The 20,346-nt window shown below is 36.8% G+C and overlaps 1 protein-coding gene and 1 pseudogene across 1 annotated transcript in view; one reads left to right on the top strand and one right to left on the bottom strand.

Annotated features, from left to right (window-relative positions):
• Window positions 1-20,346, bottom strand: part of LOC114261624 (vesicle-fusing ATPase) — a 98,280-nt gene that overhangs the window by 66,238 nt on the left and 11,696 nt on the right. The window lies entirely within an intron of this gene.
• LOC114289799 (CBL-interacting serine/threonine-protein kinase 8-like) lies at window positions 2,312-18,068 on the top strand (annotated as a pseudogene).

Raw genomic sequence — 20,346 nt, 5'->3', positions numbered from 1 at the left:
TTCTAACAAAGTAGTAGATCTATTAACAGATTTAAAAGATTTTTTAACAATTTTTACTTGAGCACAACATTCACAATTATGTGTAGTTAAAACATGACTATTTTTAGGACCATAACCGTGTGAAATCATGCGAGTCATAGAATTGCTACCAATATGTCCTAATCTATAATGCCAAACAGAATTAACATGTGAATCAAGCATATAAGCAAAAATAGAAACGTCTTTATTAAGACTAATAGAATACATATTGTCTTTAGCATAACCCTTCCCAACAAAGGATCCTTTCTTAGGGTTGATCACTTTTTGGGAATCACATACAACTCTAAAACCATGATCATCAAGCCTCTTAACAGACACAAGACTCTTCCTAAGTCCAAGAATGTGATACACATCTTGCAAAGTAAGGACTTTGCCGGAAGAGAGAGGAAGTTTCACCGTTCCTTTGCCCAAGATAGCACTTGTAGAAGAATTTCCCATGAAGACATCTTTTTCACCACTAACTTCATTATAGGAATGAAAAGCATCCTTATAGGGAGCAGCATGATAGGTTGCACCGGAATCAATCCACCAACCATCTTCCATGTTGACCATGTTGATTTCAGTAAGCATGGCTATCATGTCTTCATTAGCGCTCATCATGTTGGTCTCATTTTTGTGTCCCTTGTGGTGGCGACAATCTTTAGCATAATGTCCCTTTTTACCACACAAAAGAAGAACCAAAACTTTTATTTTTGACAAACTCCTTTTTAGTGTAGTTGCCTTTCTTCCTCTTAAAAGATTTTTTCTTGTTAGGAAACTTGACAGCATGTTTATTAGAGGTAGATGCTGGTTCTTCAACATTATGAACTTTTTCAGTCTTCCCCGGATTTTCAAGATTATCATGTAATCTTGCTTGATTTTCTATTTGAATGTGTTGAAGCAACTCATCCAAATTTAGAGATTTTTTCTTTTGTTTTAAAATTGTTTGGTAATCTTTCCACATAAATGGAAGCTTACCAATAATAGTTGAAACTTGAAAAGTCTCTGAAATTGGTTCTCCAGCATCAACACATTCAGTATCAATGTCATTTAGATCATTAACTTGATCTATAATAGACCGAGTATCATCCATTTTAAAATCAATATTTTTTGAAATTAAGAAAGACCGATTATTGGCATCTTCATTAACATACTTGCGTTGTATCGCATGCTAGAGTTCCAATGCTGTTGTATACTTGTGCAAGATGTTGAACAGTGCATTTGTCAGTGCATTGAGAATGGTAAAACGACACACATAATCATCCTTCATCCATTTCTTCTGAGTTTCTGTCAAGGCTCCTTCGGATGTATTAGTACCATCAGTAGCATTGATTTCATTAGTTATAGGAGACACTTTTGTTTGAGGGTAAGCAACCAAAAGCACATAAGCAACCTTTGCAACAGTAAGTTGGAAAAAGATCTTCATACTCCAACGTTTGTAATTAAGTCCATTGAAACATTCAAGCCTTTCAACTTCATGAATCTATGTCTTGATCACCGTTTGTGGGATTCATAATTACTATCTTAAAATTGTTGTATAAAACTAAATGAACTATGTATAAAAGAAAAAACATATTTAGTAAAGAAGAAAAGTAGAACACTCAAAGGCAAGGCACATCCAGGATGCTTTCTTTAAGATAGTAATTTGTTCTCTATTACACAGAAAGGTCTCTTGGAAATTATATCTCCAGGATACAATGCCTTATTCTAGAAAATAATACTAAGGCTATATGCCTTAATTGTTTTCTAAACTAGAACCTTAACCTAGAAAACTCAGAATGAAAACAGTGAAGAAAACTTGCAGGGAAAAACTAAGTATGGGCTGTTGAAGAGAGTTCCTTATATAGAACTCGAACAGACACCAACTTAGAGAATTCAAAAGTTGAAACTGTTTCCCAACGTTCGTAAACCAACTAGTGGTTAGGATCTTTGAATTTGAAATCTTAAATTGATTTATTCAAATGGTCCCAAACTATTTGTTTGAATATTTTATTTATTTCTTTATTTCTTTCTTTCTATATATATATATATAAAAGAACTAGAAGTTCCATCTCATGGATATCTTCAACGGAAGACCTCCAATGGAAACTTGAAGGAATATAGAAAGTTCTTCCTCTATTTATGGTAGATGAGAGCACACTTATTTGCTCAAGATTTCTATATGGGAACCAAGCTAAAAAATTTAAATTCCAAGTGAATGGAGGGAGAAATATTGAATTCCCTCCAAATGAAAGTGTAGAGATTCCTTTGGATTCCGATGTGGGAATCAAGAAAGGAAACAAAACAAAAAAACATGGAGATTATTATTGTTATTAGTAAATAATATATAACATAGTATACCACTTATCCATATTAACATTCTTGTTTCAATTGCACTCTTTTTTTCAGCATGTTTTTTCAACCACCCAACTTTCTGAACCATATTAAAGAAGGGAAATGAAAATGTTGGTGCTATAAAATTAGGGTTTACCTACATTTAAAAAAAAAACACACTAAAAACTAACAAGACAAAATAGGCCACTCTGTAATTTGTTATTATGGTTACTCATCTTAATGTTATATGTATACAGTCCTGCTTCTGACTACTGTTTCAGTCATTAACTATGAGGGCTCAAGGTTGTTGTTCACTATGTATTTGGTTAGCATGTTGCTCATCTTCAAGTTTTATTTCTTGCAACTATTGTTTGCAGATAGAGAAAGCGGAGTTTTCATGTTCATCATGGTTTCCATCAGGAGTAAAATCTTCAATACATCGAATTTTGGATCCAAATCCTGAAACTGTAAGTATTTGCTTTTTGACTGACATTAGTTGTTGGATGTCATTTTGCACACTGCCCTGGTTGCTTTATTATCACATAAAGCAGGACAGAAAATGAAATTTGTGGTCTTGGTATCCAGTGTTTTAAAAGGCACGCACGCGAGGTGCAATAAGGCACAGATTTGTGCCTTGAACAGGTCAAGGTGAGGCGCAATACGCAAGGTGGAGCTTATAGCGATCCCATTTTTCCCTCCATTGGTTATTGTATTCCGGACTCGGTTCTGTGGATGTCTGTTGTTGTTTATGTTGTATTTCCATCCTTTAATTCCTTGTATTTGAGTTTTGGGATGTGTTAGTGTAGACGCGCCCGTGGGGGCCTCATGCTACAGTTCGGACTCGATTTGTGTCACGGTTCTTAATCTGAACCAAAGAGTCCAAATCTGGCAAATCGTTTTGAGAAACAGATTTTTGAAAAAGTAGTGCCAAACATGGACTGCTTTGCCAGATACAGAGTCGCCACCTAAATATTTTTTATGGGAGAATTTAGGAAACCCTGACTCGGTGCCGAAGGCCGCATGTCCGTCATCACCGGAGTTGTCTCGGCTCGGGAGCTTGGGTACGATCGGGGAAGGTCAGCTATGAGCACCCCCTTTCGCCCGGTCCGAAGACCGGCCTCTACTAACCGTGATATCCGTTTTTGAAAACTTTATGTATTCTTAAACCAATTATTAGCCTAGAATTACTATGTTATGCGCGCAGCAAACAAGTGTAGACCAAATCGCCCAAATTGGAACAAAACATTTCATGTTTGTTTTGAAAATGGTTTGCTACTCGCAAGTAGGCTAAAATACAGAATTTGCCACCCTCAAGTGGGCTTTTAGAGAAGATGATTTTGCCACTATCTAGTGGGCTTAAAACTCACAGTTTTAATGCATTATTCCAATTTAGGTAATTCAACCTCCATCCACAGGCATTCAAGCAGTTATATCACATAAGCAGCTAGCCTCATGGTAATCGTACTGTCATGGCAACACTCACACGCATGCGATATGCTAAAGCACGAAAGCTTACCTAGTACTCCGAGCCAAAACAGAAACTAGTCAGTAATCATATGCATGATCCTAGTTCATGTTGAAAATGGCTAATGCAACACATGCAAAGATGCAATCTAAACAGGCTCGGCTAACCCTAAAATGGCATATGAAATGCTGCAAGTAACATGTATTCAATTTGGAATTGAAAAGTACAATGTAGTTTGTATGATGTACCGAGCCCGGTGCATGTCAACAAATGCATGAATGCACGCATGCATAGCATAAGGTATGCTAAAATAAATGTGCCCTAATCTACCATCATAAGCAGGTAAATAAAAGGGAAGAAAGAAGTGGGGTTGGAAGACATACATCACACGCACGCACACTTATTACAGACACGCCCTCACTCGGAGGGACCAAAATAATAATACAAATTAATTAACTACGCAAGCTAATTAAATATTACAAATTGCTTAATTAATTAACAAATTAACTAAACTAAAGAAAAACAGTAAACCGCCTCGGGGCGAGGGCCAGATGCAACACATGCTCGGGACTGGCTCGGAATCGCACTGCCATGCGTAGTTTGCCTCTGTTTTCCCTGCTCTGCTCTTCTGAAAACTGCCAAAGTCTCAGGGATGCCTCTCAGGACACTGGGGGATATCATCGGCTGACCAGAATTTCCACCGGCAGTAGCATTTAGTCACCGGCACAAAATAGATCCACCGGCCATCTATTGACTGCCGGTCGGCACTAAATACTGCCGGCCGGCAATCAATTCCTGCAGAACCTTCAACTCACAGCAGCAGAGGGCAAAATCTTGCATGGCAATGCAATTCAAACAATTTATGCACCAATCACATTCCTTATCATGTTAATGACTCAAAGGAGGATGTGCCCCGATTCTCGGACCACCAATCACGCATTTTCATGCATGATGGCCCAAAGAATCAAGTGTGCAACTTCAATTTCAAAATGCATGCAAGCCAAATAAACACACAAGGGGGCCTAACCTCTATCATACTCATCTCAAGAGGCAAGGTGATGCATGCAAGATGCAATGCAACTTAGGCATACGAGCTAAGGATGCAACATGCCGATACAAGCAAACATGCAAGGTGAGCATGCAAATAAGCAAAGGATGGTCTTAAACATGTATTAGGCAGCTCTAGTTAGGCCCAAAACAGTGGCCAAAATGCTAAGTGCATGGAGGCAAATGACATGCAAACATGCATAGATACATGGTCCAAGACTTAAGCATAATGAAGCAACTTTTCGACGCATTTGAAAGGCACAAACATGGACAATTCGCATGCAAATTTCAGAGGCGATAGGTGATGCAAAACAGCCCCGAAACATAACGAAACAACACTCACCGCATGGAATGAATCCCGAAATGCAAAATTAGGCACATGAAATGGCTTACAGCTATACAAAGCATGCATAATATGGACATGGAGCATGAAGACAGAAGCAAGGAAGCCTTGAGATAAGCATTTTTACAGTTTATGGCATGACCAAACAGCAAGCAAAGATGGGGCTAAAATGGCATACAAAAACGGGGCTACCACATGGATTTCAAAGCAAGTAGCACATAGAGTATCCAAACAGTGTTGAGCCCTTCTTTAATGTTGAAGAAGGGCTCAAAATAAGCAACTTCACAGTTTATAACATGCCTCAAAACAGATCACACACAAGCCAAAAATATTATGCAAATTATGGCATAAAGAGGGCTAATGAAGGAAGTGCTAGCTACTGTCCTCAAACAGCAAGAGGTCCTCAATCAAACATGAAGAGGACCTCAAAATATGATGATTTGAAGTTTGGGTCGGAGCCCAAAGATGTAACCACAAGGGGCTAAGATATAGGCCAAGAAAATGCACAAAAGAGGGAAAGTGGGACTCACCCTTGTAGAACCAATCTTTAGCAACCTTTGGACCGGGTTTGGGAGCTTTTAACCTCTGGAGGAAAGCCTCAAGCTGCTGGAATGGGCGTTGGATGCCTTGTGCTATGAGTTGATGAAGAAATGGCCCAAGAACAAGGGTGTTTGATGGTTGAATGGGAGAGATATAGAGAGAGATCAAGGGTTGTGTGTATGTATATCAGATATATCTATATATCTCTGGTTTTTTGTTCCAAAAATCCAACCTAAACAAAGGAGGAGGAGAGGTGCTTATATAAGGCAAGGAAAGCACTTAACTTACAAGCTAAGTAAAGGGAAAGGGGTCAAAGGGGTTCAAGGCTTATTGGAGAAGCTTGGACAGCTGGTAGGCTTCTTGAGGAAGCCAAGATAAGGGGTCAAGGCTTCCTCAAGAAGCCTTGAGCAAAGGGTGCAAAAGAGGGGTCCAAAGGTGGTCAAGGGTTCAAAATAGCAACATATATGCACGGGGGAGTGTGCTGGTGCATTCCAACTGGCACAGCTGGGATGCACCAAGCTTGGAGAGTGCAAATGGTGCAAACCGGCCAGAAAATTTGGTCGTCGGCCAAAATAAAGTGCCGGTCGGCATAATATTTTGCCGGTCGGCAAAATAGATTGCCGATAGATGATTCCAATGTCAAAAAATGGCCGGTGGGTATGCAAATTGAAGCCCCGGAAGTTAGCTTTCCAATGGCGCAAACCTTGCATCAAAATTCCTCCTATGCAAAAAGTTATGCCCTTTTTTCGTGAAGCCGCGCAGATTCGATCCAACCGGGATGATGCCCGACTTCAACTGATCATATCTCCCCCACCCGGACTTGGCTCTAGGAGATTCTTGAGTGCAAAATGAATCCCCGGAAGTAAGATTTCCGATGGTGGTGGCCCCATAGCTAAACTCCAAGTGTATAGACAGATAAGCCCGATTCAGCGAGGGCTGCTCGACTCGCTTCTACCCGGATTCATGCCGAACTTCTCCCAAACTAGTTTTCTCCTCTCCTTTCCTCTTTTCTTCAACTCCAAAACCCTAAACAAAGTGTTTTGAAAGATTTGCCTCTCTTCTAGCCGAAGAAACTGATTCTTTGCCCTGTACATCTCTCAACACCGAGCAAACCATCAGTGGTGCCCAAGTCTTAAGGGCGGTCAAAAATGGGGTGTCTACAGTTAGGCAGGTTTGTAACAGGTTGGGTGTGTTTTGAAACAAATGGTTGCTGCCCAGTTTTTGGTATCTTCGCTCGAACGAGCTCTGTGTTTTAGTTCCTTCGCTCGAGCCAGGGTTCCTTCGCTCGAGCGTACGTCTACGTCTAAGTTTGGACCTGAAGGTTGTGTTTCTTGGCTCGAGTGAGCTTTCCTTCGCTCGAGCGAGCGAGCTGTATGTTTTGGGTTTCTTCGCTCAAGCGAGGACTCCTGCGCTTGAGCGTGCTTCTGGGTTGCAGACCTGAAGCTTCATGTTGTTGGCTCGAGTGAGGCTTTCTGCACTCGAGTGAGGTTTCTTTGTGTCTGGTCGATCGAGCGACCACTCCTTCGCTCGAGCGAGGATCGATTATATCAGTTCGCAGTGGCAGCTTCTTCCTCACTTTTGATTATCTTTTATCTTCAAACCCTAGATCTGACTACTCTCTCTCTCTACATACATCTTCTCTCTACAAATACATCTAGTTCTAGTGGTCTTCTACCTTAGCCTCTTTGTAAGAAAGGTAGAGCTTGGTGTGGGCTTCATTTCAATCCGAAAAAGTTGGTGTTTGGAGCATCTTGGGTTTCCACCTCCATCTCCCTTGAGTCTCTTCTCTTGAGGTAGGGATAACCTACTCCTCTCTATGAGTTTTGACATAAATGTTGGGTATTTTGTATAGATGGTGTTGTTTGAGAATTTTGGAAAAGTTAGGATTTGATTTGAAGTTATAAAAAGAGGGGGTTTCAATTGTTAAACTCCATGTGTATGTGAGACCTTAGAAAATGGAATTATTGTTGTTAAATTGATGAAATTGAGTCTTAGGGTTGATATTTGAAAAAGGAGGAAAATGCCCTAATTATACTTGAATAATTAATTTGGGGAAATATGAAATTGAGTTGAAAATCATGAAATTGGGAAATTATGAGATTGAATGGTGTAGTTGGATTGATTAATCACTCACCCATGAAAATGTTGATAATTTATCTGGTTGATGAATTTATTATCTGTCTAGAGATAACTGCTTTGGGCTATTGGTGGAGGATAGTCTTGATTGTTGTAGACACTGTATGTTGATTAGGGAAAACAGAAACTAATCAAATGGTTAAGTCATTGAATATGACGGTTGAATTAACACATTAAATATGTGCCTTGATTGATCATTGTATATGATAAACTATTTAAATACGTTGCATATGTATCTTGTTTTGGAGGAGATAGGGGATGTACTCCACAGTTTGGGAGGAGATAGGGGATGTACCCTCAAACCTGTTTGGAAGGAGATAGGGGATGAACTCCATTGATAACTAAGTTGACCGAAGTGTCCAGGGTGAAAGTCCCGAAATCCTAATTACGTTTGCATAACGTAGATAATTGAAGTATTGAAATGTTTTAATATGAGTTGTAGTCTCATTTAATTGTTTGGCTAGATAATGACCCATGTTTATGAATTTGAATTGGAAAAATAAATGAGAGTAGGATGAAACACGGATGTATTTGTCATGGAATTGGAAAGTGTTGTAAATTGGTTTATAGGTGTTAATCATTTATCAAATGCTAATGTTTTAGTTATTTCTCATATTTGGTTTAGTATATCTTTACTAGGCTTTGGCTCACCCTTTATGGGACATCATTTTCAGGTGCAGGTGATATGCCACCTCCAAGGACGTAGCTTGGGAGGCTTAGAGGCTGAAAGATCTTTTTGTTGTTATCTTTTTGTATTACATGTAAATCAAGCCAAGGGTTTATTTTGTATAAAGAGTTAGAACTCTTCTTTTGTTGAACCCGAGTGTTGACTTGGAAAGTTGTAAGCCCGTAGGGCATTTACTTTTGTTGTCAACATGTAATACTTTTGTACTTAATACTCCGATGGATGGAATATGATATCTCTTTCTTGTATCATGAATATATGATTTATGGGTTTATTTTGAGGGCGTTACAGAGCTTAGGCGCTGAGGTGCAAGGTGTGGGCTTTATGGCACTACAAGAAAATACATTTTTGGCGACTAAAAAAAATTTAGTCACCAAAAGTTACGGAATTGGCTACCAAAAATAAAATTAGTCGGGAAAAGTCAAATATTTAGCTAGTAATTTTTTTTAGTCGGGGAATATTGATTATTGGCGACTAAAAAAAATTTAGTAGCTAAAAATATTACAATTGGCGACTAAAAAAAATTTAGTAGCTAAAAATATCACAATTGGCGACTAAAAGAAATTTAGTCAGCAAAAATGCCAGAAATTGGCGACGAAAAGTAAATTTAGTCACCGTAGGTATAGATTTGGCTACTAAAACCTTTAGTCGGCAAATGTAAAATAAAATATTAGTCGCCAAAAGTTGATTATTGGCTACAAAAAGTAAATTTAGTCGTCGAAGGTATAGATTTGGCTACTAAAACCTTTAGTCGGCAAATGTAAAACAAAAAATTAATTTTTATCTAAGGCGACTAATATTTTAGTTGCCAAAAGTTGATTTTCAGAGACGAAAAATAAATTTAGTCGCCGTAGGTATAGATTTGGCTACTAAAACCTTTAGTCGGCAAATGTAAAATAAAAAATTAATTATTATCTTTAGCGACTAATATTTTAGTCGCCAAAAGTTAAAATATTTGGAGGGAGCTATTTTAAATTGTAGAGGGATTTGAAAAATTAATTGGCGACTGAAAAGTTTTAGTCGCTAATGGTGTGTTATATATAAATATATATAGCATTCGCTCCTGTTCTCTATTTATTCTCCTTCACCACACGAAACCTCACCCCACTTCACATAACCATAAACCACCGCCACCGCCTCAGATGGCAACGGCCACTGCCGCAGATCGCCGTCGCCGCCACCACCTCTGCAGATCGCCATCGCCATTGCAGCAGAGCACAGGTTCTCTCTCTCTCTCTCTCTCTCTCTCTCTCTCTCTCTCTGCGCGCTCGCTCTCGCTCTCTTGCTCTCTCTTTCGATCGAGCTGTGTCTCTGTGGTATAACTTAAATTCTTAATTTCTCAAAAACAAAATATAAGAACTTGGGTCAATTGAAACCCCGATCAATTTATATGACAATGTTATTTTCACAGTTTGCCCTAATTTATATGATAATGCTGTTTACACAGGTTGGCCTCACTAATATATATATATATATATTATTGAACTTTGTAAATAAATTACTTATAAGAATATATGCATGAGTAGCTAAGAGTGTGGAAAGACTAAAATGTGACACATTGGTAGCCTGGTAGGCCAATAAAGCTCACAATCAATAAATTAGTGAAATAGAAATTGATATCTTGTAGTGATTCTTAACATAATAAAAAGTAAAAAAAAAAATAGATTTTAAACTTGTTTGTGGAGTGTTACCATTGCACCTTGTTCACTCATCCTTGCTTCTTTCTCATTTCTCCGAAAAGGGTCAAAATTTTTGTTCTTTTGTTTTCTTTTTTCTTTTTCTTTTTCTTTTTAAAATCTCTTTTTGGTAATCTGATTTGAAGTTCTTGAATTTGTGGATATATTATGATGGATAAGGTGTAAAATTAATAGTATTGTGTATGAAAATACATGCATCACATGGAAAACATGTGTCCAACAGTGAAAACTTAGATGTACCAATTATCTAAAGCTAAGATTGGTGCAGAATATGGTGAATCAAAATGTTTTTCCTATTTTGGATATTCAAAATTAAATGAAATAAAAGTGACATTGATTTTAAAAACCAATCTATATTCCATTTGGCCCAAACCTGTTTGCATGTTCTCTACCTGCCAATCTACTTGGATTCATTTAAAGGCTTAACACTTGAGCAAGCAGCTAGGTTTTTGTGTTGAGCAAGAAATCAAGATTACTAAAATCAAACAAACCATCTCTCTTTTCTGTTGGGAATGTGTAAATATCATCTCTTTCAAATTAGAAGTTAGGTATAGTATTGATAAGACTATATGAGGCTCAAGCCAAAATGAAGATTAAAAGGTAAAGCAGTGTTTGGTTTACTGAAATGATTATAAATAGGAATAGAATATATGAGGCTCGAGCTGTGTCTCTGTGTCTCTATCTCCCTTCCTCTATTTCTTTCAATCTTGACAGGCCAGATTTCTTCAAGTTGTTTTTTGTTCACATCTACATTTTTTTTGCTCACCAACTGTTCGACATTTGGTCTGTGACATGTAGAAATGAATTGTTTAAGTATATATGGACCCCAAAGCATCTCTAGTTTGCTCACCAACTGTTTGACAATTTATTTATGATACATAGGAATGATCTGTTGGAGCAATTTTAATTATGTAGTTTTGTGGATTTTTGTTAATTGTTTCTATTGATACTAATGTACTCAATAGTAATCTGCTAGAGCAATTTTTTGCTGGCAAGATTGATGCAGATGGTTGAGCAATTTTTTGCTGGCAATTTTAATCTGCTTGATAGTAATCTGTTGGAGCAATCTATTGATACTAATGCTCTGTTTGAAAATTGGTTTGTGATGCATAGTAATCTGCTGAATTTTTGTGATGCATAGGATTTTTTTTTAAGATGAACAAGTTCTGTACTTTTAATCAGCAGATTCGACCTTCATTTCATTACACTTTTGGACACAAGAGATGAAGGAGATGAAGGTCAAAAATAAAGAGAAGGCTGGAGGAGATGAACAAGTTCACATCTTCATGTCATTATTGTGTTTGGTATGCAATTAGGTGCTAAGCTTTCCTCTGTTCTTTCTTTACACTACCATTGAGAATATGCTCATTTTTCTTTCAATTCCTAGATAATGAAGAACAAGAAACCAGCTAAGCTCCCAATGAGGCTACTAGGCACTGTTTTTTTCTTTTTCTTTTTTCTCTATGCAAAAACCTATGACCTTTGAGAATCTGTATCAGATTCTCTCATATTTAGAGGGAAAAGTGGAATTTATCTAGATTTATCTAATAACTGTATTAATGTGTTTTCTATCCAAACTCGGATCGGATAGATGTTAGTTGTTGCTGTAAAGTGAGAAAATTAGAAAGATTAAGAAAGACAAAATACTTAAACTTAAGAAGGACAAAGTGTAATTTACTCTTTTAAATATTATATGCTGACATAAACATTTAGTAAGAAAGTCTAATAACATATTAATATATGCATACAACAAACTGTTTAAGAGTACATTTTAAACTCATCCTAATAATCTAAACACAACTGTGCTTGAAATAGGGTCTAATCTACACTCCAACCATAAAACAGTGGTGGAAAACTTACTTCTTACGTATCATTATATTTAACAATAAGCACTTGAAAATTGTTAGCCGGCCTAGAGTAGTAGACTTCTTCAATTCTATGCTTCCGCTGATTGGGAAATACTTGAGGTGTTTTGGGTTATCATGCTTGCCCCGAGAATGATCCTTACCTTTATCTGTTAAAGCCAATAAAATATGTAGGCATTGAAGTTTGGCAAGTAAGAATTGTGCCTCACATTTGAATAGAAATCAGAATTCTATTATTTAGATGGTTTTATATATATTCTATCAACATAATTGTTGAATTAATCATTGAGAAATGAGTTATAATTGATAATGTAAATAGAGTCTTAATGCTCAAATGACTAATGACATTCATGGCAAGGTAATATGCGAAGTGCTTTATGTATCATTCAATTTGGATTTACCTGTGGAATGGAGTCCATGTTTTGATCTGTACAAGGAGTGTTATTATGTATTATAATACTAGTGAACTAATCAAGGAGGAAAAGGATTTTTATTTTTTAATAGAAAAAAAACTTACTGATGCATAGTCTCCTCCTAACTATTAATGCTTACTGTTAATTTTCTAGTCAGATACATTATATGTTTGGTTCCAGTTGGCTTGCATTGCTTGATTGAATTTTGAATGTCATTAAATTTTGCAACAATCTCTATTCATGGTTTCATGCCACTACTATTCATGGAGATAGGACACAGCAGGTGAGTTGGAAAGAATTTTGTGTATATTACTATCTTGTTTAATTTTTTAATTTTCAGCATGCTTGTTAACATAATCATCATGCTGCCTAAATATGCCATTGCAGCTGTGTGCTACTATGTGATAGTTTATCTTCTTGTCTTCCCTCAATTATGTTCATAGGAACTAATTTAGTGACAATTGGTTGGTTACAAGTTAAAACTGGAGATGTGAAAGGCAATGCAGAGCTACGGGTGGAACTTCAAGAACGTCGAATTGCTTGTGAACATCTCACACAATGCGCTCTAGATGCTCAGGTTTATTTCATTTAGTAGTTATACACTATTTGACTAACTTCTTAATACTTTTGCACTTTTAGATACTTATTATCAGATGTATGTGTGGAATTAATATTACAGGTTGAAAAAGATACAGACAAGAGTATTAAGGGGAAATTAGTCTAGAGTGTGCCATATGTGCAATAAGCATGGAGCATGCACATGCACTTGATCAAAATGAATGAATGATGGAACTGTTGGGTCAGGGAAGCCTAGATTAATGATAGGTAAATGATCTGTGAATTGTTTGTGTGACATCTTGATCTAATATGTCTTGCAGGAGATCTCTACCCCAGTTGTTGACTCAAACGATACAGTAACTGGTCACATTATTTCCACGACCATTGGTGGCAAAAATGGAGAACCCAAACAGGTAATACCACCTTCTTGAATACCCTTTTGACTTGCTCTGAACAAGTTGTGTTATTGATTCATGCATACATACATATATAATTTTGTGCATGGTGCACACATTTAATAAAATTAAAATTTTCACTAGAATGACATGAAACCATGGCTTCTCATTTGATCGGGTCGTGAAATCAACTGGAATTCAGTCTATACATATTTGCATTTCTTTTTTCTTTTCTATATATATAAATTTTGTGACATGTATTTGTGAATTGTTAATCATAACACAATCATTAACTATTCAATAAGATGTAAATGTTTTAAATGCTTACCTGTTAATATCCCTTATGTTTTGACTTGATGATATTTTCTCGCAAGTGGAGTGTAAGGCTAAAAGTGTTGTGTGAATATCATTATTTTTCTATTGTTTCTTTGAGACATTTAATTTTATAAATTGTTTCTCTCTCCTTATTTTAACTAAAATGTAGAGTTAATTTGTGGAACTGATATCTCAACATAGAAGTGTTATAGGTAAGAATATCTATGTCATTAACAGGGAAAGCTTTTAAGCCTTCTTAACATTTTATAGGCACCAAACTAATGAATTTTTTTCTTTTTTTTTTCTTTTTTTTTTTTTTGCAGATGATTTTGGACATACAAATGTGGATATACAATTTTTTGACAATTACGGGAGGGCATTGTTTTTATACCTCTATCCGTATATATAGTGGTTCGAACAAATTAATTTGGTTATTCATGTATTATGTATGGATTTAAATTATTGACGTTGGATTAGACTTTGAGTGTATGAAATTTGTATTAGATATAGAATTGGACATTCAAGATTAATTTTTTGGATGCTTGGAACTGAAATGTGTGCACGTTGTTGAATGCTTTAATGATTGATAATATATTTTAGTGTTGATGGATTATATTGTTTATACATGGTACATGTTGTAATATAAATGAATACAGGTTGTTTACAATTTTTTTTTTTTTTTTAAAAACAAAAAATTATTTGGCCACCAAATGTTTTGGTAGCCAAATAGGTAATCAAAAGTTTTGGCTACTAATAATTTAGTAGCAAAAACATAACCCAAAACGTTTTTGCCACAAAATAATTAGTAGCTAAAAAATTTAAAAAAGAGAGAAAGAAACTATTGGCCACTAAATTTTTTAGTCACGGAAAAAACGGTATCATTTGGCGACTAAAACTTTTGGTGGCAAAAGTAAAGAAATGAATCTTAATAGGTTTTTGGCTACGAACAGTTTTAGTCGGCAAAAGTCACCACGCCTAAGGTAGAACTTTTAGTGACTAAAAATTTAGTAGCAAAAAGGTCACATTTGCCGACTAACGAAGGATTAGTAGCTAAATGTTCACTTTCAGTGACCAACGGTTTTAGTGGCGAAAAGATACCATTTGCCTACCAAAAGAAATTTAGTAGGGAAATGTTTCATTTTTTGGCGACCAAATGAAGTTTAGTCGCCAATACTATCGCCGACGGGGTATGGGCGACGAACTTGGCGACAAAAATATTTGGTCGGTAAATAGTTTCAGCGACCAAATTTATGCCTTTTGCCGACCAATAGTTTAGTAGCCAAAAGTGACATTTTTTGTAGTGTGGGTTTTACCTATTTTTCTACTTCAACTGTTGATTAAATGCTTTTTTTGTGGACATAGCCATAGGGATTCAAAACTCTTCAATATAACATGATCAAACGTGGTCAAAAGAGAGAAAAAAGTGATAAAAGATTGAATATTATGCTCTATATCTTTTGTTGGATTGAATATTATGCTCTATATCTTTTGTTGGATATTGTATTTCTAGTTTTTAGAAGATTGAATGTTATGTTTAAAGATTATCGGAAATTGTTATGATTTTTGAAATTTATATATATTTGTTATGCTAAAAAGTTTATTTTATAATTTTGCTTTTCTTCTACTACTTGCACTTTGCTTTGGTGAGGCTCGCACCTCGCAACTCGTGCCTCGTGCTTAGGCTATAGGAGACTTTATCACCACAGTGCGTCTAGAGCCTTTTAAAACACTGTTGGTATCTGATGCCAACATGATTTGTGTGCCTTTCGAATACTGTTGAAAATCGAAATGCAATATAACTACGCAAACAAACACGTTATATTACTTAATATGTATGATATGGAAAAGATTACTCATGTTGGTTATTGTAAAATATAATGGCTCAAATATAGTTGCTTTGATTACGGTTGTCACTGAGAACTCCTTCCCTCTCTGTGCAGCGTATTCAAATTGAAGATATTAGGAATGATGAGTGGTTTATAAGGGGTTATGTTCCTGTCAAACTTATTGAATATGAAGATGTTAACATGGATGACGTTAATGCAGTTTTTGATGGTCTTGAGGTTCGTGTTACTTTTAATTTCTGCTTCTCTTACATATCATTTGGAATTCTACTAAATAATTGAAAGGGTTCCATAATTTGTGCTTTAAGGAAAAATTAGTGCCAGCAGTAATTTGCTCCTAGTAATGAATCTTCCTTCTCTAGGTTGCTTCTGCCCTGAATCCACAAATTGGCTAATTAGGTGTTAAACATTCTCCAATCTAGGTCTTCTCTGTTCAGTGTAATGTTTTAAAACTTGAAAGATAGTGTGTTGCCTATCAACTTCAATACTTCTGAACAATCTGTAGGATGTGGTTGTCTGCATAGAATTCTCTCACAATACAACAGCTTCAATGACCACCCACAACCCTTCACAACGCTAAGTTTTTGCTTTGCAATGCAGACTAAGTTTTCATTTATTGACAACTGTGCATAAGCACATATGAGATAATATATATGTGAGAATATATATATATATATATATACAAATTTGACCATTAGAAATGCGCCAAAATTTAAAATATTGATATACCTGTTTGCATGCATACAAATGGCTTTTAGAAGTCCAAGTACTTTAGAGAACAGTTATCTCATGTTTACACCATCACTCTGGATCTTTCTCCCTTTACACAGGTCATATTGTTTTATATAATCTAGATGTCAAATTATTTTAGGCTGGTGATTTTATGCCTTCTTGTATAAAATAAAGGAGGACAACTGTGCTGCAGGTTTTTTGTTGAAAGTCGCTAGTATTTACTATGGGTTTGCCTAACATTTACCATGCATTCATGGCTTTTTTTGTAGGAAGAACCAATTGATGAGCCATGCAGGAATGAGGATGTGCGCCCTTTGGCTCTTAATGCCTTCGACCTAATTATTCTTTCTCAAGGCTTAAACCATTCAGCACTTTTTGACCGTCGACAGGTATGAGTTATAAGTCTGTTAATTCCATTTGAGTCATTTGTATTTGATTACCAAGCAATCTCACCTTTTCATTTCATTGATGACCAAACTTGTGGTTTGTTGTTTTCTACATCTAATGTTCCACTAGTTGTCAACTGCCAATATTTTTCAAACTTGCGTACTCTTGGTACTGCCATTAGGAGTGTGTTGCCGTCTCATCTCACTTTTGTCACGTTAAACACTCATGAGCCCAATTTTCAATGTCATCCTGTATTCCTTTCATGATTTCATTTTATACAGATTCATAATTAGTTCATATGTTTGAATTTCTTGCCCTTCTTGGCAGGACTATACGCAGCATCAAACACGCTTTGTTTCCCAAAAACCAGCAAAAGTGGTTTGTTAAGTATGGAAGTTGTTGCACAATTGATAGGTTTTAAGAAACATTCATAATTACAAGGTGGACCACTTGGGAGTTACCTATGGTAATCTTGTTTAGAACTTTGGTAAACTTGACCAATTTCATGCTAATTGCCTCTTATTTTGATGCCTCAAGGAATTGATTTACTGTCTAATTAACATTTGGAGAGGAGTCCATGCTATATTTTATTGTCTTATTTCTTCTTCATTCCATGGGTAGCAATCTCACCAAAGTAGTCCTAAAAATATTGAACAGAAGCTCCTTTTTTTTTAAAAAAAAAAAAATTAAGATGAGGGTGGAAGGCCTTTCAGCAAACAAAACTTTACATTTTTCAGTCATTCTCGAAGTACGTTCTCACTGCCGAACCTCTGTAATCATTTTTTCCCTAACATTTTATAGTTTCTAATTTTTTTTAAACAGGTATTTCAAGTCGCTCCTACATTCTTCATGGTTGATATTCAAAAAGCATTGGGAGATGCTAGTGAATACCTCAAGGTCAGTTGCTCCATTTGTTCCTGTTTCTAGATGTGATTCACCACCAAAAACTGAATATATTTTGCACATAAATATAGCTCACATTTTTTAGCTTGTCCTTGCTCAACATGATTATCATGAAAAATGAAAGAGTAGGTTATTTTAGTCTCGGAGATTCAGATAATTGAGTTTTACAATCTTCCGTGTTCAGTTTTACAAGAATTTTTGTGAAAAATCTCAAGGATATCATCGGGAAGCCGCCTAACGAATCCTGTAAATCAAGGATTACCAAGACTAAGAGAAAAAAGGCGTTAACTTAGTTTTCTACCACATTAACGAGTAAATTATGTTTGATGTTATACAGGGTGATCTATGTCTTCCAAAAACTACCATCGGGTGTTTCAACCTTGAGGTTGCAGCGTCGATTAGGATTACATAGCCTCATTGGCCACGATCTCCACCCTCTGAAAGAAAAAAGAGAAATAGTATCTTAATCTTTCTATATTAGGGTTGTAAATCCCTTTTGAGCTGAGTTTTCCCAATTCTTACCATTGTAATACAATTTTGTAGTTTGACATGTATGACTGAACTGTTCTGCCTACGGTGTTTCCAATTCTTACAATCATAATACCATTTTATAGTTTGAAATGCACGAGTTTACAATATTGCTATTTTGCTATTGTTTAGATGAAATTAAGCTTTTACTTTAAATTCTTCTACCAATGTCTGTTATAATTTATTTTTTATTTTTTTATTTTTGAATGTTACCTTAGTAGTTTCATCGAAATATATGTTGAATGTTTGTTTGTTTTTTTGTTTTTTTTTTGTTGATAAATAAGCACACTTTATTGAGAAAGCATCATGACGATACAAAGAATTACAAAAACGAGCCTAACAATCTGAAAACTGCCAAAATAGAAATTGCATGAAATAACACGACAAGAACAAAAGACGTATTGAGTCAAGTCCTCTACAAAATCAACAAAAGACAAAACATCTAGGTCCACTGTCAAAGTTATCCAACTGTATAACACAATGAACAAACGCCGCTCCAAACAAGCCGTGGAACGCATCTCCCAAAAAAAACCCCGCCTATTACACTCCAACCAAACTAGCCACATAAGACAATGGCCAGTCAATATCCAAGCCTTCCATTGTCTCTTCCCAACCCTCTCCCCAACCCAACTTTGTAACACCACCCTTACTATCCCCGGTTGAACCCAAGCCAAATCGAAGATAGCAACTATAGACATCCAAAGGCGTGAAACAACCGGACAGGAAATAAGCAAATGGGCCACTGTCTCTGCAACTCCACAACACAACAACACCAATTGGCCAAAATATGCCCACAATGAATCAAGTTATCAATCTTCAAAATATGTCCTAACACTGCTGTCCACACAAAGAAAGCGACTTTTGACAGATAACCCACCACCCAAACACTCTTCCATGGGAATGGCACCCCATCCCCTCTCAAAAGCCTATGATAAAAAGAAGATACAGAAAAAACCCCTTTGGACTTGGGGCATTCCCACCTCATAGTATCCTCTCCAAATCTGCCAAACCAAAGCCCATACAAAAAACCCAACAGATCCAGTAACTGTCCAACCTCCCAATCCTGCATTTCACGTCACAACCCAACATTCCACACCACCATCGGGCCTTGCACTTGTGCATAAGAATCCATTGTCACCTCCCGGTCAATCACAATGCGAAAAATCAATGGAAACATCACCTCCAATGGGACCTCTCCACACCACCTATCTCTTCAAAATCGAACCCGGTCCCCCACCCCTACCCTAAAACTCACACTCTTCCAAAACCTCTCCCAACCTAACCAAATTCCTTTCTACAAACTTCGCCCATGCGACTATATAAGCTCCTTTGTACACCAATCCCCCCAACCTAACCCAACCCATATTTTGCCCATACCACCTTTCTCCACAACCGCTCACTCTCTACTCCAAACCTTTACAACCACTTCCCCAAAAGAGCCAAATTGAAAGAAACCAAACTCCGAACCCCCAACCCCCCATCGCCTTAGGAGAACAAATCTGATCCCATGCTACTAGATGATAATGAAAAGATTTAGACCATCCACCCCATAAAAAACCCCTCTGTAACTTCTCTAACCTCCAAGCGACAGACACAGGAATAATATGAAGTGACATGAAATAAATCGAAATGCTGGAGAGGACACTCTTTATTAGTGTGACGCGTCCCCCTTTCGATAAATATTCCCGCTTCCACCCTGCCAAAGATGCTGCATCTTGTTCACCACCCTACCCCACACCCTAGTTTCCTTAAAAGAAGCACCCAAAGGTAACCCCAAATAAGTTGTGGGCAAAGCCACTATCTTGCACCCCAAAATAGCCGCCAATGTGGAAATATGCGCTACGTGACCTATCAAAATCATCTCTGACTTTCCCAGGTTCACCAGAAGCCCCAAAACTGCCTCAAAACAGAGAAGAACACACCTCAACTAGCCAACCAAACCATCCGCCGCTCTGTAAAAAATAAGAGCATCATCTGCATAAAACAAATAAGACACCACTAAGCTAGTATTCCGATCCCTACCCACCTCGAAGCCTGTCAACAAACCCCTCTGAACTGCATTAGATAACAGTCGCCCCAAAGCCTCCATAATCAAAATAAACAATAATGGAGACAAAGGATCTCCCCGCCGCAAACCCCTATGAGTCGGGAAAAAACCTGCC

Source organism: Camellia sinensis, chromosome 3 (assembly GCF_055761805.1).
Source record: "Camellia sinensis isolate YWXY chromosome 3, ASM5576180v1, whole genome shotgun sequence".
NCBI lineage: Eukaryota > Viridiplantae > Streptophyta > Magnoliopsida > Ericales > Theaceae > Camellia > Camellia sinensis.
Note: the sequence above shows the minus strand (reverse complement) of the source record. Positions and strands in the feature narration are given on the sequence as shown.